General features: G+C 44.5%; 1 long non-coding RNA gene across 1 annotated transcript in view; it reads right to left on the reverse strand.

Moving 5' to 3' along the window:
• The window catches only part of LOC132250725 (uncharacterized), a 32,129-nt gene extending 21,003 nt beyond the window's left edge, over window positions 1-11,126 (reverse strand). The window contains exon 1 of the long non-coding RNA XR_009462312.1: window positions 11,044-11,126. This is a non-coding gene — a long non-coding RNA (uncharacterized LOC132250725). The remainder of the gene's footprint in view (window positions 1-11,043) is intronic.
• Between the last annotated feature and the right edge of the window lie 49 nt (window positions 11,127-11,175).

An 11,175-nucleotide genomic window follows, 5' to 3' on the forward strand; every position in this document is an offset into this window, starting at 1 on the left:
CAAGGGAGGACAAGGACCAATAGGCACAAGCTAATGGAGGGTAAATTCAGGCTGGACATAAACAAAAAACTTTTTCTCTGTAAGGGTCACCAGAATCTGGAACACACTCCAAACAGTGGTGGTGCAGTCACCATCCTTGGAGGTGTTCAAAGAGGCTGGACAGGCACCTTGTTGAGCTCGTCTGAGACCAATAACTTCCTGACCATGACAGGGGACTGGACTTGATGATTTTGCAGGTCCCTTCTGGTCCTTCGATTCTATGCTTTTATCTTGATATATGGAGACCGGGGGGGAGGGGAACTTTAGGACCAGATCCTATTCTACCAGTTATTGTAGGTGCCTGTCTAAGTCTGATTCAGTTTCAAGTCCCTAAAAGCTATGGACATTTATACAGGCGCTCCAAGAGAGGTGGCACTTAAATTAGAATGGCTCTGAGATCCGCTCTAATTAAAGTGCCTGGAACATTTCATGTATCAACATCCCCGTGCTTAAAAATGGCAGTGGGGGTGCTTTATCTAAAGCTAAAACAAGCATTTTTAAGTGTGGGGATGCTGATACACAAAATGCTGGAGTCCACTGGAGTGCAGTAATTACAGATTAATTAAGTCTGCTCCAGCATGCTGTAATTACAGCACATCGGAGTAGCCTCAATGCTCAAGGCTAGACACCCTATGGTATTTATTTGCCTTCCTTTGTAACTTGCCATTGTTTTAGGTTTAGAGAGAGTCTCAAAAATGCGCCACAGAGGATAAGGATACATCCATCTTTTACATCAACAGTTTTTCAGGGATTTGAGTACGGGGTGGAATAGGATTATACTTAAAATGAGTTTACTTAGATGCCGAATAGTTGGAATATTTGGAATAGGAGCTGGCCCACAATGTTTTGTATTTGATGATCTAACAGTTTCTTCTGGCCCTAAACTCTATGACTCTACTTTCTCCACAACCAACTCTTTGCCTTTGTCCACAACTTCCACGTGCAGAGAAGCATCTCCCAATTCCAGTCTACCAAGCTGTTATCCTCACATCATTCAAATTTGTCCTCAGAATAATTTATTTTCAGGTGCCCCAAAGCAGCAAGTTAATTATAAGAAGTCAGCCACATAAAAGCATATGCATTTCAGCCAAGTACAGTCTACTGTTGGAATAAATTTTAACTTATTTATATGTTGTTCCTAATATTTTATACCAAGGAAACTTGAAAACAAAATGAAATGTGGAACCAAGTATGGGTATATAGTAGTTTTAAAAAACTATATTACACAATAAGAAGGGTGTTGATAGCCCATTATATTCCCATATATTTAGCTATCTCTTTAAGATGTGGTGAAATATCCATTATTATATGGTAATTCCAATTATTAAAATTAATGTAAATACTGTGTTTGCAGTTCAGAGATTAAATATACAATTTTACTGAGGAAAAGAATAATTATTCATCTTCTAATGTTGTACATATATCTGTCAGTTATAATAAGCAGATATTATGAACCAAATGTATTCTTCTGATTTACCATTTTTGGGTATTAACTTGTTAGCTGTGGCACCACCATGTGGACATTTACTAAAACATCTAAACAATTATATAATACCAGTAAAAGGTATCATAATTGTACAGCTATCATCTTCGAAGAAAAGTTTTAAGATTCAGACATATCTTGTTCAATTTGAGTACAGCATTTAAGGAAAGTTGAATAAAACATCCAGTTATGAAAATAAATAAATAAAATAAAAGAATTAAAATATAATAGCATCTCTCTATTCAGTGTTCTTTTGACATTTTTTTTTAACTTTTTTTTTCTGTCATATGGAAGATGAAGACAAACCCAGAAATCATCTTCTGTGGATGTGAACTCACCAAAAAAAAGGCATTATCCAAACTAAGTAATCAAAAGCTAATAAAAATTAGAACAATATTAACAGACTGAAAACTCTGATAGTTAATTATGCTGCATGCTAAATCTATATCAAAGGAACATTAAACTCACTAAACTGAGCACTCAAAATTTTAAAATGCTACAGTTAAGTTTAGCCTGGCATCTCTACTGAGTCTCTTTAAACCAGGGGTGGGCAAGATGCAGCCCGCCAGGCCATTCTATCTGGCCCACGAAGCCCCTAAAAATGTAGAAAATTAATATACATCTGCCCCTGACTGCCTGTCATGCAGCCCTCGATGGCTTACCAAAACTCAGTAAGCGGCTTTTCGCCCAAAATAACTGCCTGCCCCTGTTTAAACACACTCATTGCCCTACTGAACAGCACAAAAAACCCTGTAAAATAGTCAAAAACAGGCTGCGCAATTCTTAAGTCCTATATAAAGCTGTTTAGTAAAAAGACTTAATTTCCTCCAAAAAATTGCAACTTTTTGAAATTGCTTTCATTCCAAAAAGCTGATCTTGCAAAGAAACGAATAAATAAATATATAATATTTGCAAGCACTGAAGCATTTTGTTTAGGCAATTTTTAAATAGTTTTGTTCCTAAAATTATGATAAAAAACACTTGACTTCAATAAAGTCAAAACATTATATATTAAATATTACTGTTGAAAATGCATCATATATAAAAATATTTAAATTATAAAAATCACAACACAGCAAAATATTTAAACAAAACATGTGATATTACTAAAATTAAGTACAGAGGTTGAAATGAATCATTCTGATTTTTTCCCATGGAAAGTATTGTTCAAGTCAACACGCTCATTTTGATTTTAACAGAACTTCATTTGCTAAGGGAAAAATGTTTCATCATTTTTGCTCAAACAGCTCATCAGAGGTTTAAATAAAAGAGCTTTTCTTTTATTTTTTTAAAAAACAAAAGCAAACAACTTTGCTTCATTTACTATCTATCTACCAAATTAGGCCAAAGTTCTGTATAACAGATGTATGTATCCATGTAATGCAGTGGTTGTCAACCGGAGGTATGCGTACCCCTCGGGGTACTTAAAAAGGTCATAGGGGGTACGCAGAATGAATGAGAAAAAATTACTGTTTTATAGAGGTGCGCCAATACATTGGTTCCGTATTGGATCAGCATTGATACAAGAAAAATTAACTGTATTGACAGTTGGGTTTTTTTGGTTGATGTGCCCGATAAATGCTCTGTGCATGCACCCAGCCGCAGCGCTGCATGCAGGTGGCCAGGAGCACAACCTGGCAGTGTGAAGAGCAGTCGGTTCCAGCCAGTAAGTTGTTGTGAGGGAAAGGTCATGGGGGGGGCCGATTGAGGCCCCAGTGGTGAGTAGGGCTGGGGCAGAGGCAGGAGCTGCACAGCTGGGATGGGGTGTGGGATGGAGCTACAGCTCATCGGGGGGGCGCAGGGAGGGGGGATGGCTCCTGCCACTGCATGCACCCCAGGAGGGCCTGGGGATATGTACCCCCAGATCTACGCATGGGGAGAGGATGGGCTACCGCTGGGATCAGGGTGACTCTTCCCAGCAGCGGGGCTGGACTGGGGTTGTGCTCGGAGCAAGCGGCTGTGGCAGTGCTGGGAGGGGGGTCTATGGTGAATTTTGGGGTGGCTGCAGCCCTCCCCCCAGTACACCCATGTTACAGCGCTGCCACCAGCCACCCCAAGTGCAGCCCAGCCCAGCCCCACACTGGGAAGAGCCCAGTGTTGCTCTGGCCCCAGCCCAAAGTGGCAGCCCGCCCTGCCCCACGCACAGATCAGGGGGCACATGCCCCCCACACCCTCCCGGGGTGCGTGCAGCAGTGGGAGCCTCCCCCCTGCATCCGCTGGACGAGTCACTCGCAGCTCCATCCTGCGCCCCGCCCTGGCTGTGCAGCGCCTGTCCCTGCCCCATGCCCAGCCCCACTCCCTCCCTCACCGCTGGGAACTCAATCTGCCCTCCCTCCTGTTAATGGTAACATTAAAAACAAAATATATTAAAGAGTACATGAGCTGAAACTCTGAGACAGAAGGGGGACACTTGTTAAAAAAAAGTTGAAAGCCCCTGATGTAATGGAAAACTTTCATAATACAGACACACAGTATGACGGGAATGAGGATGCATGGATAATCTTAATTCTGGCATTTTTTGGTATTTTCTAACTTTTGAATGCTTGACTTAACCACTTTAATGTTCTTTCTATTTTAGTTCTTTGTATCTAAGCTCCTAGTACTTTTTTAAAAGCAAACTCAACTAACAGGCTCCTTCATGTGGAGTTATACTAATCTATAATGATTCGATCTGCAGCACAGACCTCTACCACTCAGCGGCAAGCCAACCAGTTGTTGCCGAGGGCAAACCGTGCAGGGGAAAGCCGGGTGTGCATATGTCTGAGAGCAGGGGAAGGGGCCCTGCAGGCTCTAAGAGACGGGAGGCGGGGGCAGAGGTTCTGGGGGCAGGGATGGGGACTGTGCAAGTTCTGAGAATGGGGATGGGGGTCCTGAGAAATGGAGTTGAGGGGAGGCAGCTCCCTTACCCGTGCTGGGAACTTCTAAACAGTAGCAGCTAAGCTGCTGCCACCAAAAGTGCTCTGCCCACCTGGCTGTTGCTCTTAAAGCAACAGAACCTGGGAACTGCTTTGGAGTTCCTGGCATAGCAATGCTGCAGGAACAGACTGCTGGGGGGAGAAGGGGGGCAATCCTGCAGGTGCCCCTCTTGCCCACCCCTAGTTACACTACTGCTACCACTTGATCTAAAGAAATAACTAATATTTGTAGTTATGCGAACAAGCCAATAGAGGGAGCCCACACACTTTTTAGGTGGCTACACAAATCTGTTGCTAGACAGCAGAGGGTAGTCAACCGTCAGGCAACCTATGTTCTGCTTTGACTGGAGGGGAATGTAGTCTAATAGTTGTTCACAGCACAGTCAATCATGTATCTAGTACATTCATCTGGAAAGGATGCACTCTGAAATGGATGAGACCTGCATCTGTTAAAACTTGGATTATATCTTATATTCTTCCAGCTGCCAGACAGGACCTTTCTGGCAATCTACTAGTTATGCTACTGCAATATGAAGGAAAAAAGTTACAGCCTTGGTTAAGTTTTCATAAACTGCTATATTGGGCAGTCTTTGGATCCCATATGCATAAAGCTTGCTGGAATTGGACAGCATCCAGTCACTGTCTCAGGCACATTTTTGGAACCACATATATCCGGTACCACATCAGAGAAAGCTGGACCAGTAGTCCAACTGCTGTAAGACAAGTACTGAATCCCCAAATCTCCGCAGCGGCTTATGCACGCTATCCCAAGAACTCCACCCTCAGGGGCTCTCCAGTTTAAATTACCAGTTTTTGGGGATATGGTGTGACTGTTGAAGAAAAGAACATTCAGATTTTGCAACAGAATTCCTGAGACAGAAATAGCTTAAAACACAGCTCAATTCATGCAATTTTCTTACCACTCTTGGGACTCTTTGGGGATTTCAGTATTCTAGGTGGTCCAGCCCCCTCGCTCCCTCGCCTCCTGCTCCAAGCTTGCATGTTGGCAATAGTCTCTCTCCCATTTGTTAGAGAACATCGCTTTTTAAAAACAGTTTGCAACACCTTTCCCCCTTCTATCTGCTAGGGTTTTTCCATTCTCTCCATGAGTCATTCCAGTAATAAGAGTCATCAGCAAATCAAAAGTTTTTGGCCTGTGCTTCCTACTGTCCCATAAGGAAAGGGCTATTCAGCTGCTCATGGCCCTCATTGCCCTGTTTCAGTTTCTTTGATACTGTGTTTCTGCCCATAAAAAGGAGGATTTAGAGTAAAGAGAGAAAATTCATGAACTCCAATGGAACTCATAAGTTTACACCAACAGATTCCCCAAACTTTCACAGAGGAAAATGATACTTATCTGCTATGTAAAGTAGGAATATAAGGCCCAGATCAGTAAAAAGGTCAACCAAGTGCAAAGAATTATCAGCACCTGACCATGAAAGAGCTGAGGCTTGACTTAAGTACATGACTGAATTCACCTGGTTCTCCACCTGCCTTTTTCCCTGCTAAAAGGCAAGTTACCCTTATCCACAATTATACATTTGCGCATACCCCACAGGAGGCTTAGAGACCAGTAAGATCGCTGTGGGGCAGGTTCACACCCACTGTAGACTGAGTGTTAAGAAACTTTAGCAGTAATGTTTTTGACTTTCGCAAAATAGGTATTTTTAGGGACTTAACAATCTGCAAAACCTGGATATATCATGACTAAAGGTACACCCTAATAACAATAATTCTCAGAAACAGCTGACCTACTTTTGCTATAACTTGCAAAAACCATTAAGTCTGAGGAAGAAAACAAGAATGGAAATTTCAGACCAATTAAAATTGGCAGTTATATGCATACAAATTAATGATCTTATAACTGATAGCATTTGGTACACTTTACTAATCATTATTAATTTCAAGTCACATAAACTGTTAGGTCTGTTCTGGTCCACAAAAGTCTATAGATACAAATATCCCATCATAAGGGATCACTGAGAACAATGATAGAATTTATTTTTCCAACACTTGATCGCAAGTGTAACTCTACTACAAGTTAGAGGGCCTTGTCTCTCTGGTTGGCATGTTTGGGATAATAAAGGAATGTCACCCCCTGGTCAAACTGGTATGGACAGTGAGGGGTTTTGCCTTCCTCTGTAGCAGGGCGTGAGGGGATGGCCCTCTTCCTTGGATCTCTCAGATTAATTGTTAACAGACTGTACAACAGCAGGATACTGCTGCCATTTCCCCCTTATTTTATCTGCAGCAGGTTGTGGTGCTTTTGGTGTCTTTGTGCAATATGCTTTAAGGTTTGTAACTGGCTTGATTGTATAGTTTGAGGAATGGGTTAAACGAGCACTTGGATGGAATAATTGGGATAGGGATGATTTTGTCTTGAGCATGGGGTTGGACTCGACTACAAGGCTGCGTCCAGATACGTGTGGATGTTTGGTTCCCTGGGGACAACTAGCGGCAACGCATCTTGTGCCTCTGCTAGTTGTCCCGAGGCAATGCCTGTGCCACGTGTGCTCTGGTGCACGGCAATTTACCCCAGGTGGGGTAAGGGAGGCTGGGACCAGCACTGGGCTGGCCCCAGCAGCCTTACCTGGGACCCTGGGGGCCTCCCGGGGCTGCTGCAGTGGTGATCCTGCTGCACAGAGCCTGGCTGGCAGGAGAGTGTCACTCCAGCTGGCCAGGCTCCAGCTTCAGGCAGTGCATGCTGCCGCCACATGTGCCATTTCACTTTTTTTTCCATGGGTTTTTTGACCCCTGGGTATCCCAGGGTCAAAAAAAATCCTCCATGCTGCTCCCTTGCAGCACAGAGAACAACTGACCATGTGGTATGTGGCACCGCAGACGTATCTGGACGCGGCCCAAGTGACTAAAGGGATGACACCTATGACTGAGTGTTTGCAGGATTGTGAACTTATTGTGTATATATTTACTTAATTATTAAAGCAAAGTCATGTTGCATCTGTATTAAAAAGGGGGATTTGCATGAGTTTATTACATTGGCCTATAAGTTGTCTAAATGTCTATTAATGAGGAAAACACTAATTATGAGAGGCTTACTCTTTTGTATTTGGATGCAAAGTAAATGTAAAAAAATCAAGATATTGGTTTATTAAGTGAAAAAATAGATTGCTATAATGTTAAGATTTGTGTTTTATGCTTCAAAGCGCCAGGGAACTCAGAGCTAAGGTTCCCATAGCAACCTTTATTGCCCTCTTGCCTGCATGCACCAGCACTAGCATAGGTTTTGGAAAATTAGTAGATCACAGCTTTTGGAACATCAGATCATAACATGCCTGGCTGCCTCCATGTTCTCTGAATCCTAACAGTGTCAAATTAATACCTATATGTGGAATAACCCAATTTTTAGAGAAGGAAGTATAACTTGCAACACAAATCAAACTGAGAAGTGCTGTAGTAGCTGTTTTATCTCATAAAGAATGACTGAAATTATTTAAAATAAAACAATGAAGCTTGTATAGGCACTTCTAAAGAACTCTTGCCAAATTTTGGCCCAATGCCACAATACAGTCATACGAAATAATTCCCTTAAAAATTAAATTTTAGAGAAGAAAGGCTGACATTTATTGGATTCTAGAATCATAGAAACGTAGGGCTGGAAGGGAGCTCCAGAGGTCAAGTCCAATCCCATGCTCAAGACAAAATCATCCCTATCCCAATTATCCCATCCAAGTGCTCATTTAACCCATTCCTCAAACTATACAATCAAGCCAGTTACAAAACTTAAAATACATTGCACAAAGACACCAAAAGCACCACAACCTGCTGCAGGTAAAATAAGGGGGAACTGGCAGCAGTATCCTGCTGTTGTTAAGTCTGTTAAAAATTCATTTGAGAGATCCAAGGAAGAAGGCCATCCCCTCATGCCCTGCTACAGAGGAAGGCAAAACCCCTCACTGTCCATACCAGTTTGACCAGGGGGTGAAATTCCTTTATTATCCCAAATGTGCCAATCAGCGAGAGAAGGCCCTCTAACCAGGAACCTCCAGGTTTTAATCACAGCAGGAACAGTGACATATCTCAGTCAAAATCCCCAGCCTTGGCTGCAGCTAACATCCAATGCTTCCAAGGAAAGCAAAAATCCCCAAGCACCTGTAGCAACAGGAAGGGGGAAAAATCCTTCTTGGTTCCATGTGGCAGCCAGCAAAGCCCAGAAGCATGGGAAAAACCAAACACACTCGATTCTGCTCTGCAACCTGGGGACAAGCATAACTCCAACATTGTACCCTCTTTCTGGACAGCCAGCACTCTCCTTTCTGTATCCCCTCCAAAAACTTATCCCAGCTCCTTTAACCTTCTTTCATAAACCAGTTGTGGAGCTCTGCTTCATCCTCCTGCTGCTGAATACGGTGCTCTCCAATATCTACCCGTTTCAGGCAGGACTGCTCTTCTCATTAGCCCCAGCAATCCCTCTGTTGTTCTTACAGAGCACAACAGGAATAGATCATCCCTGACCAATGTTTATCCAACATTTTCTTGAAAGCCTCCAATATAGGAGATTCTACAGCTTCTCTAGGCAGTTTATTCCACTGCCTCGCTGTTCTAGCAGTGAAGAAGTGTTTTTTTCCCCCCGATATCCAATTTATACCTACAAATTGAACAGGACCTAATTCAACAAGCTATAGTATGCTAGATTTTGGGTTTTTTCGAGTACACTACTGAACACTAATTTTCTAAAGCCACATTCTGATCATCAGGAAAACATGGAAAAGCTTTCTAACTATGAGGACAGTTAAGTATTGGCACAAGCGACCTAGAGAAGCTGTGGAATCTCTATCCCTGGACATTTTCAAGAGTAGGTTTGACAGACACTTGGCTGATATATGTTAGTCAGGGCTGATCCTGCCTTGAGCATGGGCCTGGATTACATGAGCTAATGAGGTCCCATCCAGCCCTATGTTCCTATGAACCTACAAACAGGGAAGATTTGCAGGAGACAATTGCAAAGAAAGGTAGCCAAGGAATAGAAGAAATGTGATATTTTGAAATTTCCCTTTATTTTAGCAACATGTTCTGGATTTCAAGACGCTCTGAATCATAATTATATTGTAAACCAAGGGGAAAACCTTCCTTTCTTTTCTCTCAGTGGAGGGGAGAACCAAAACAGTGGAACTTATCCAGGACATAGTAGGAGTGCTAGTTTCAGAACATGCTTTCCTTTCACTTGTCAAATCTTTTCTTCAGTTCATGTTAATTGCACATTACATTTTTTGAAACAGGGTCCAGGAGCCGTGCTGGTGCAAATTAATGACAACTGGATTAGTATGATAGTTCACTGCTTTCTCCACTACTCGTGGATAATTCACCCCAGCAGACACAAGGGACCACCCATGCAGATTCAGCTACAGGATTTAGGCCTGAATGTTTATATAAATGAACTAAAAATGGCTGGTAAGCCAAAACCAGTGGTCAAAAGAACAGCTGGGGCTCTGGAGATAGGAAAGGGAAGAAAGAGTGCAAAATCCAGGAAACTCACACATGAGTAACTAAGTTCAAGGGCATTAGGTCCACATTAATGAAACAACCATGGGGTTGCTATATATTATCTGCTAATACGTGCCAGTTCTTCATGAATAATATCAAGCAAAGTTAAGCACATGCTTCTTTATTCAGCCCAAAGGTGTTTCTGCTACTGGGGCTGTACCAGCTTGTAATTAAAGTGTGGGACTCATTGCCACCAGATGTGGACGCTGACAGTTTGGTCAGGTTCAAAAGGAGACTGGACTGGAGGAAAAGGGGCATCCATAGCTATCGAGCATGGGAGATCGCAGCATGGCCTCTGAATCAGAGCTTCCAAGACCCTAAATCAGCAGTTCCCAATATGCGTTACACGTACCACCAGTGGTACACAGACAACCTGCCAGTGGTACGTTAACAGATGTATTATAATTACTTTATATGACAACAGTTTGCTGGTGGTACTTAAGGTCATGAACGACGTGTGCCCCTGGAGCCTGGGGGGGCACGGCGATCACCCACAAGCAGCGGTGTCGGCGGCAGGGACAGGCTGAGCAGCTAGCTGCTGCAGGCGGCCGCGGCGGTGTCAGCAGCAGGGCCGTGGTGGCGGCGGCGGCGGTGGTGGTGGCAAGCAGGAAGCTCCCACGGGCAGTTGCGGCAGTGTTGGCAGTGAGCTGAGCATGGAGCTCCCACAGGCGGCGGCGGTGGTGTCAGCGGGGAGCTCCCACAGGCAGCCGTGGCGGTGGCGATGGCCGGGGGCGGTGGCGAGCAGACCACCGGCAGCGTTGGCAGCGTCCAGTGGCAATCGGCAGCTGCCCACAGCTGCCGCCGGTGTTGTCGGTGGTGTCAAACAGTGACTGCCTGTGCTTTGCTTGGGGGGGCACCGCCCATCTCAGGGGACCCCCCCTACGCGACCCAGGATACGTGCCACACGTCCCACCCGCGACACGCTGACAACCTGCCAGCATTCGAATAACAGCCGTATTGTAATGACTGTGTGCCACAAACGCTGGGCCGGCGGTACTTATGGGGGTGTCGTTTTCAACCGGCGGCACCGGATGAGAGGGACGGTGGCAGGACAGGTGAGCGCTCAGCCCAGGCCGAAGCCTGAGGTGGAACCAGGGGTCTTACCTGCCGCCGCGCGGGTGTCTCCTCAGACACTGCGGGCACTGCGTGCGGGGGGCGCTCGCGGCCCGGCCCGAACCTGAAGCCGGTTGGGCGCGGGCGGGAAGGGGCCCGGCCTCGTTCCCTCGGCGGCGGTTG

This window comes from Alligator mississippiensis, chromosome 5 (genome assembly GCF_030867095.1).
Source record: "Alligator mississippiensis isolate rAllMis1 chromosome 5, rAllMis1, whole genome shotgun sequence".
NCBI lineage: Eukaryota > Metazoa > Chordata > Crocodylia > Alligatoridae > Alligator > Alligator mississippiensis.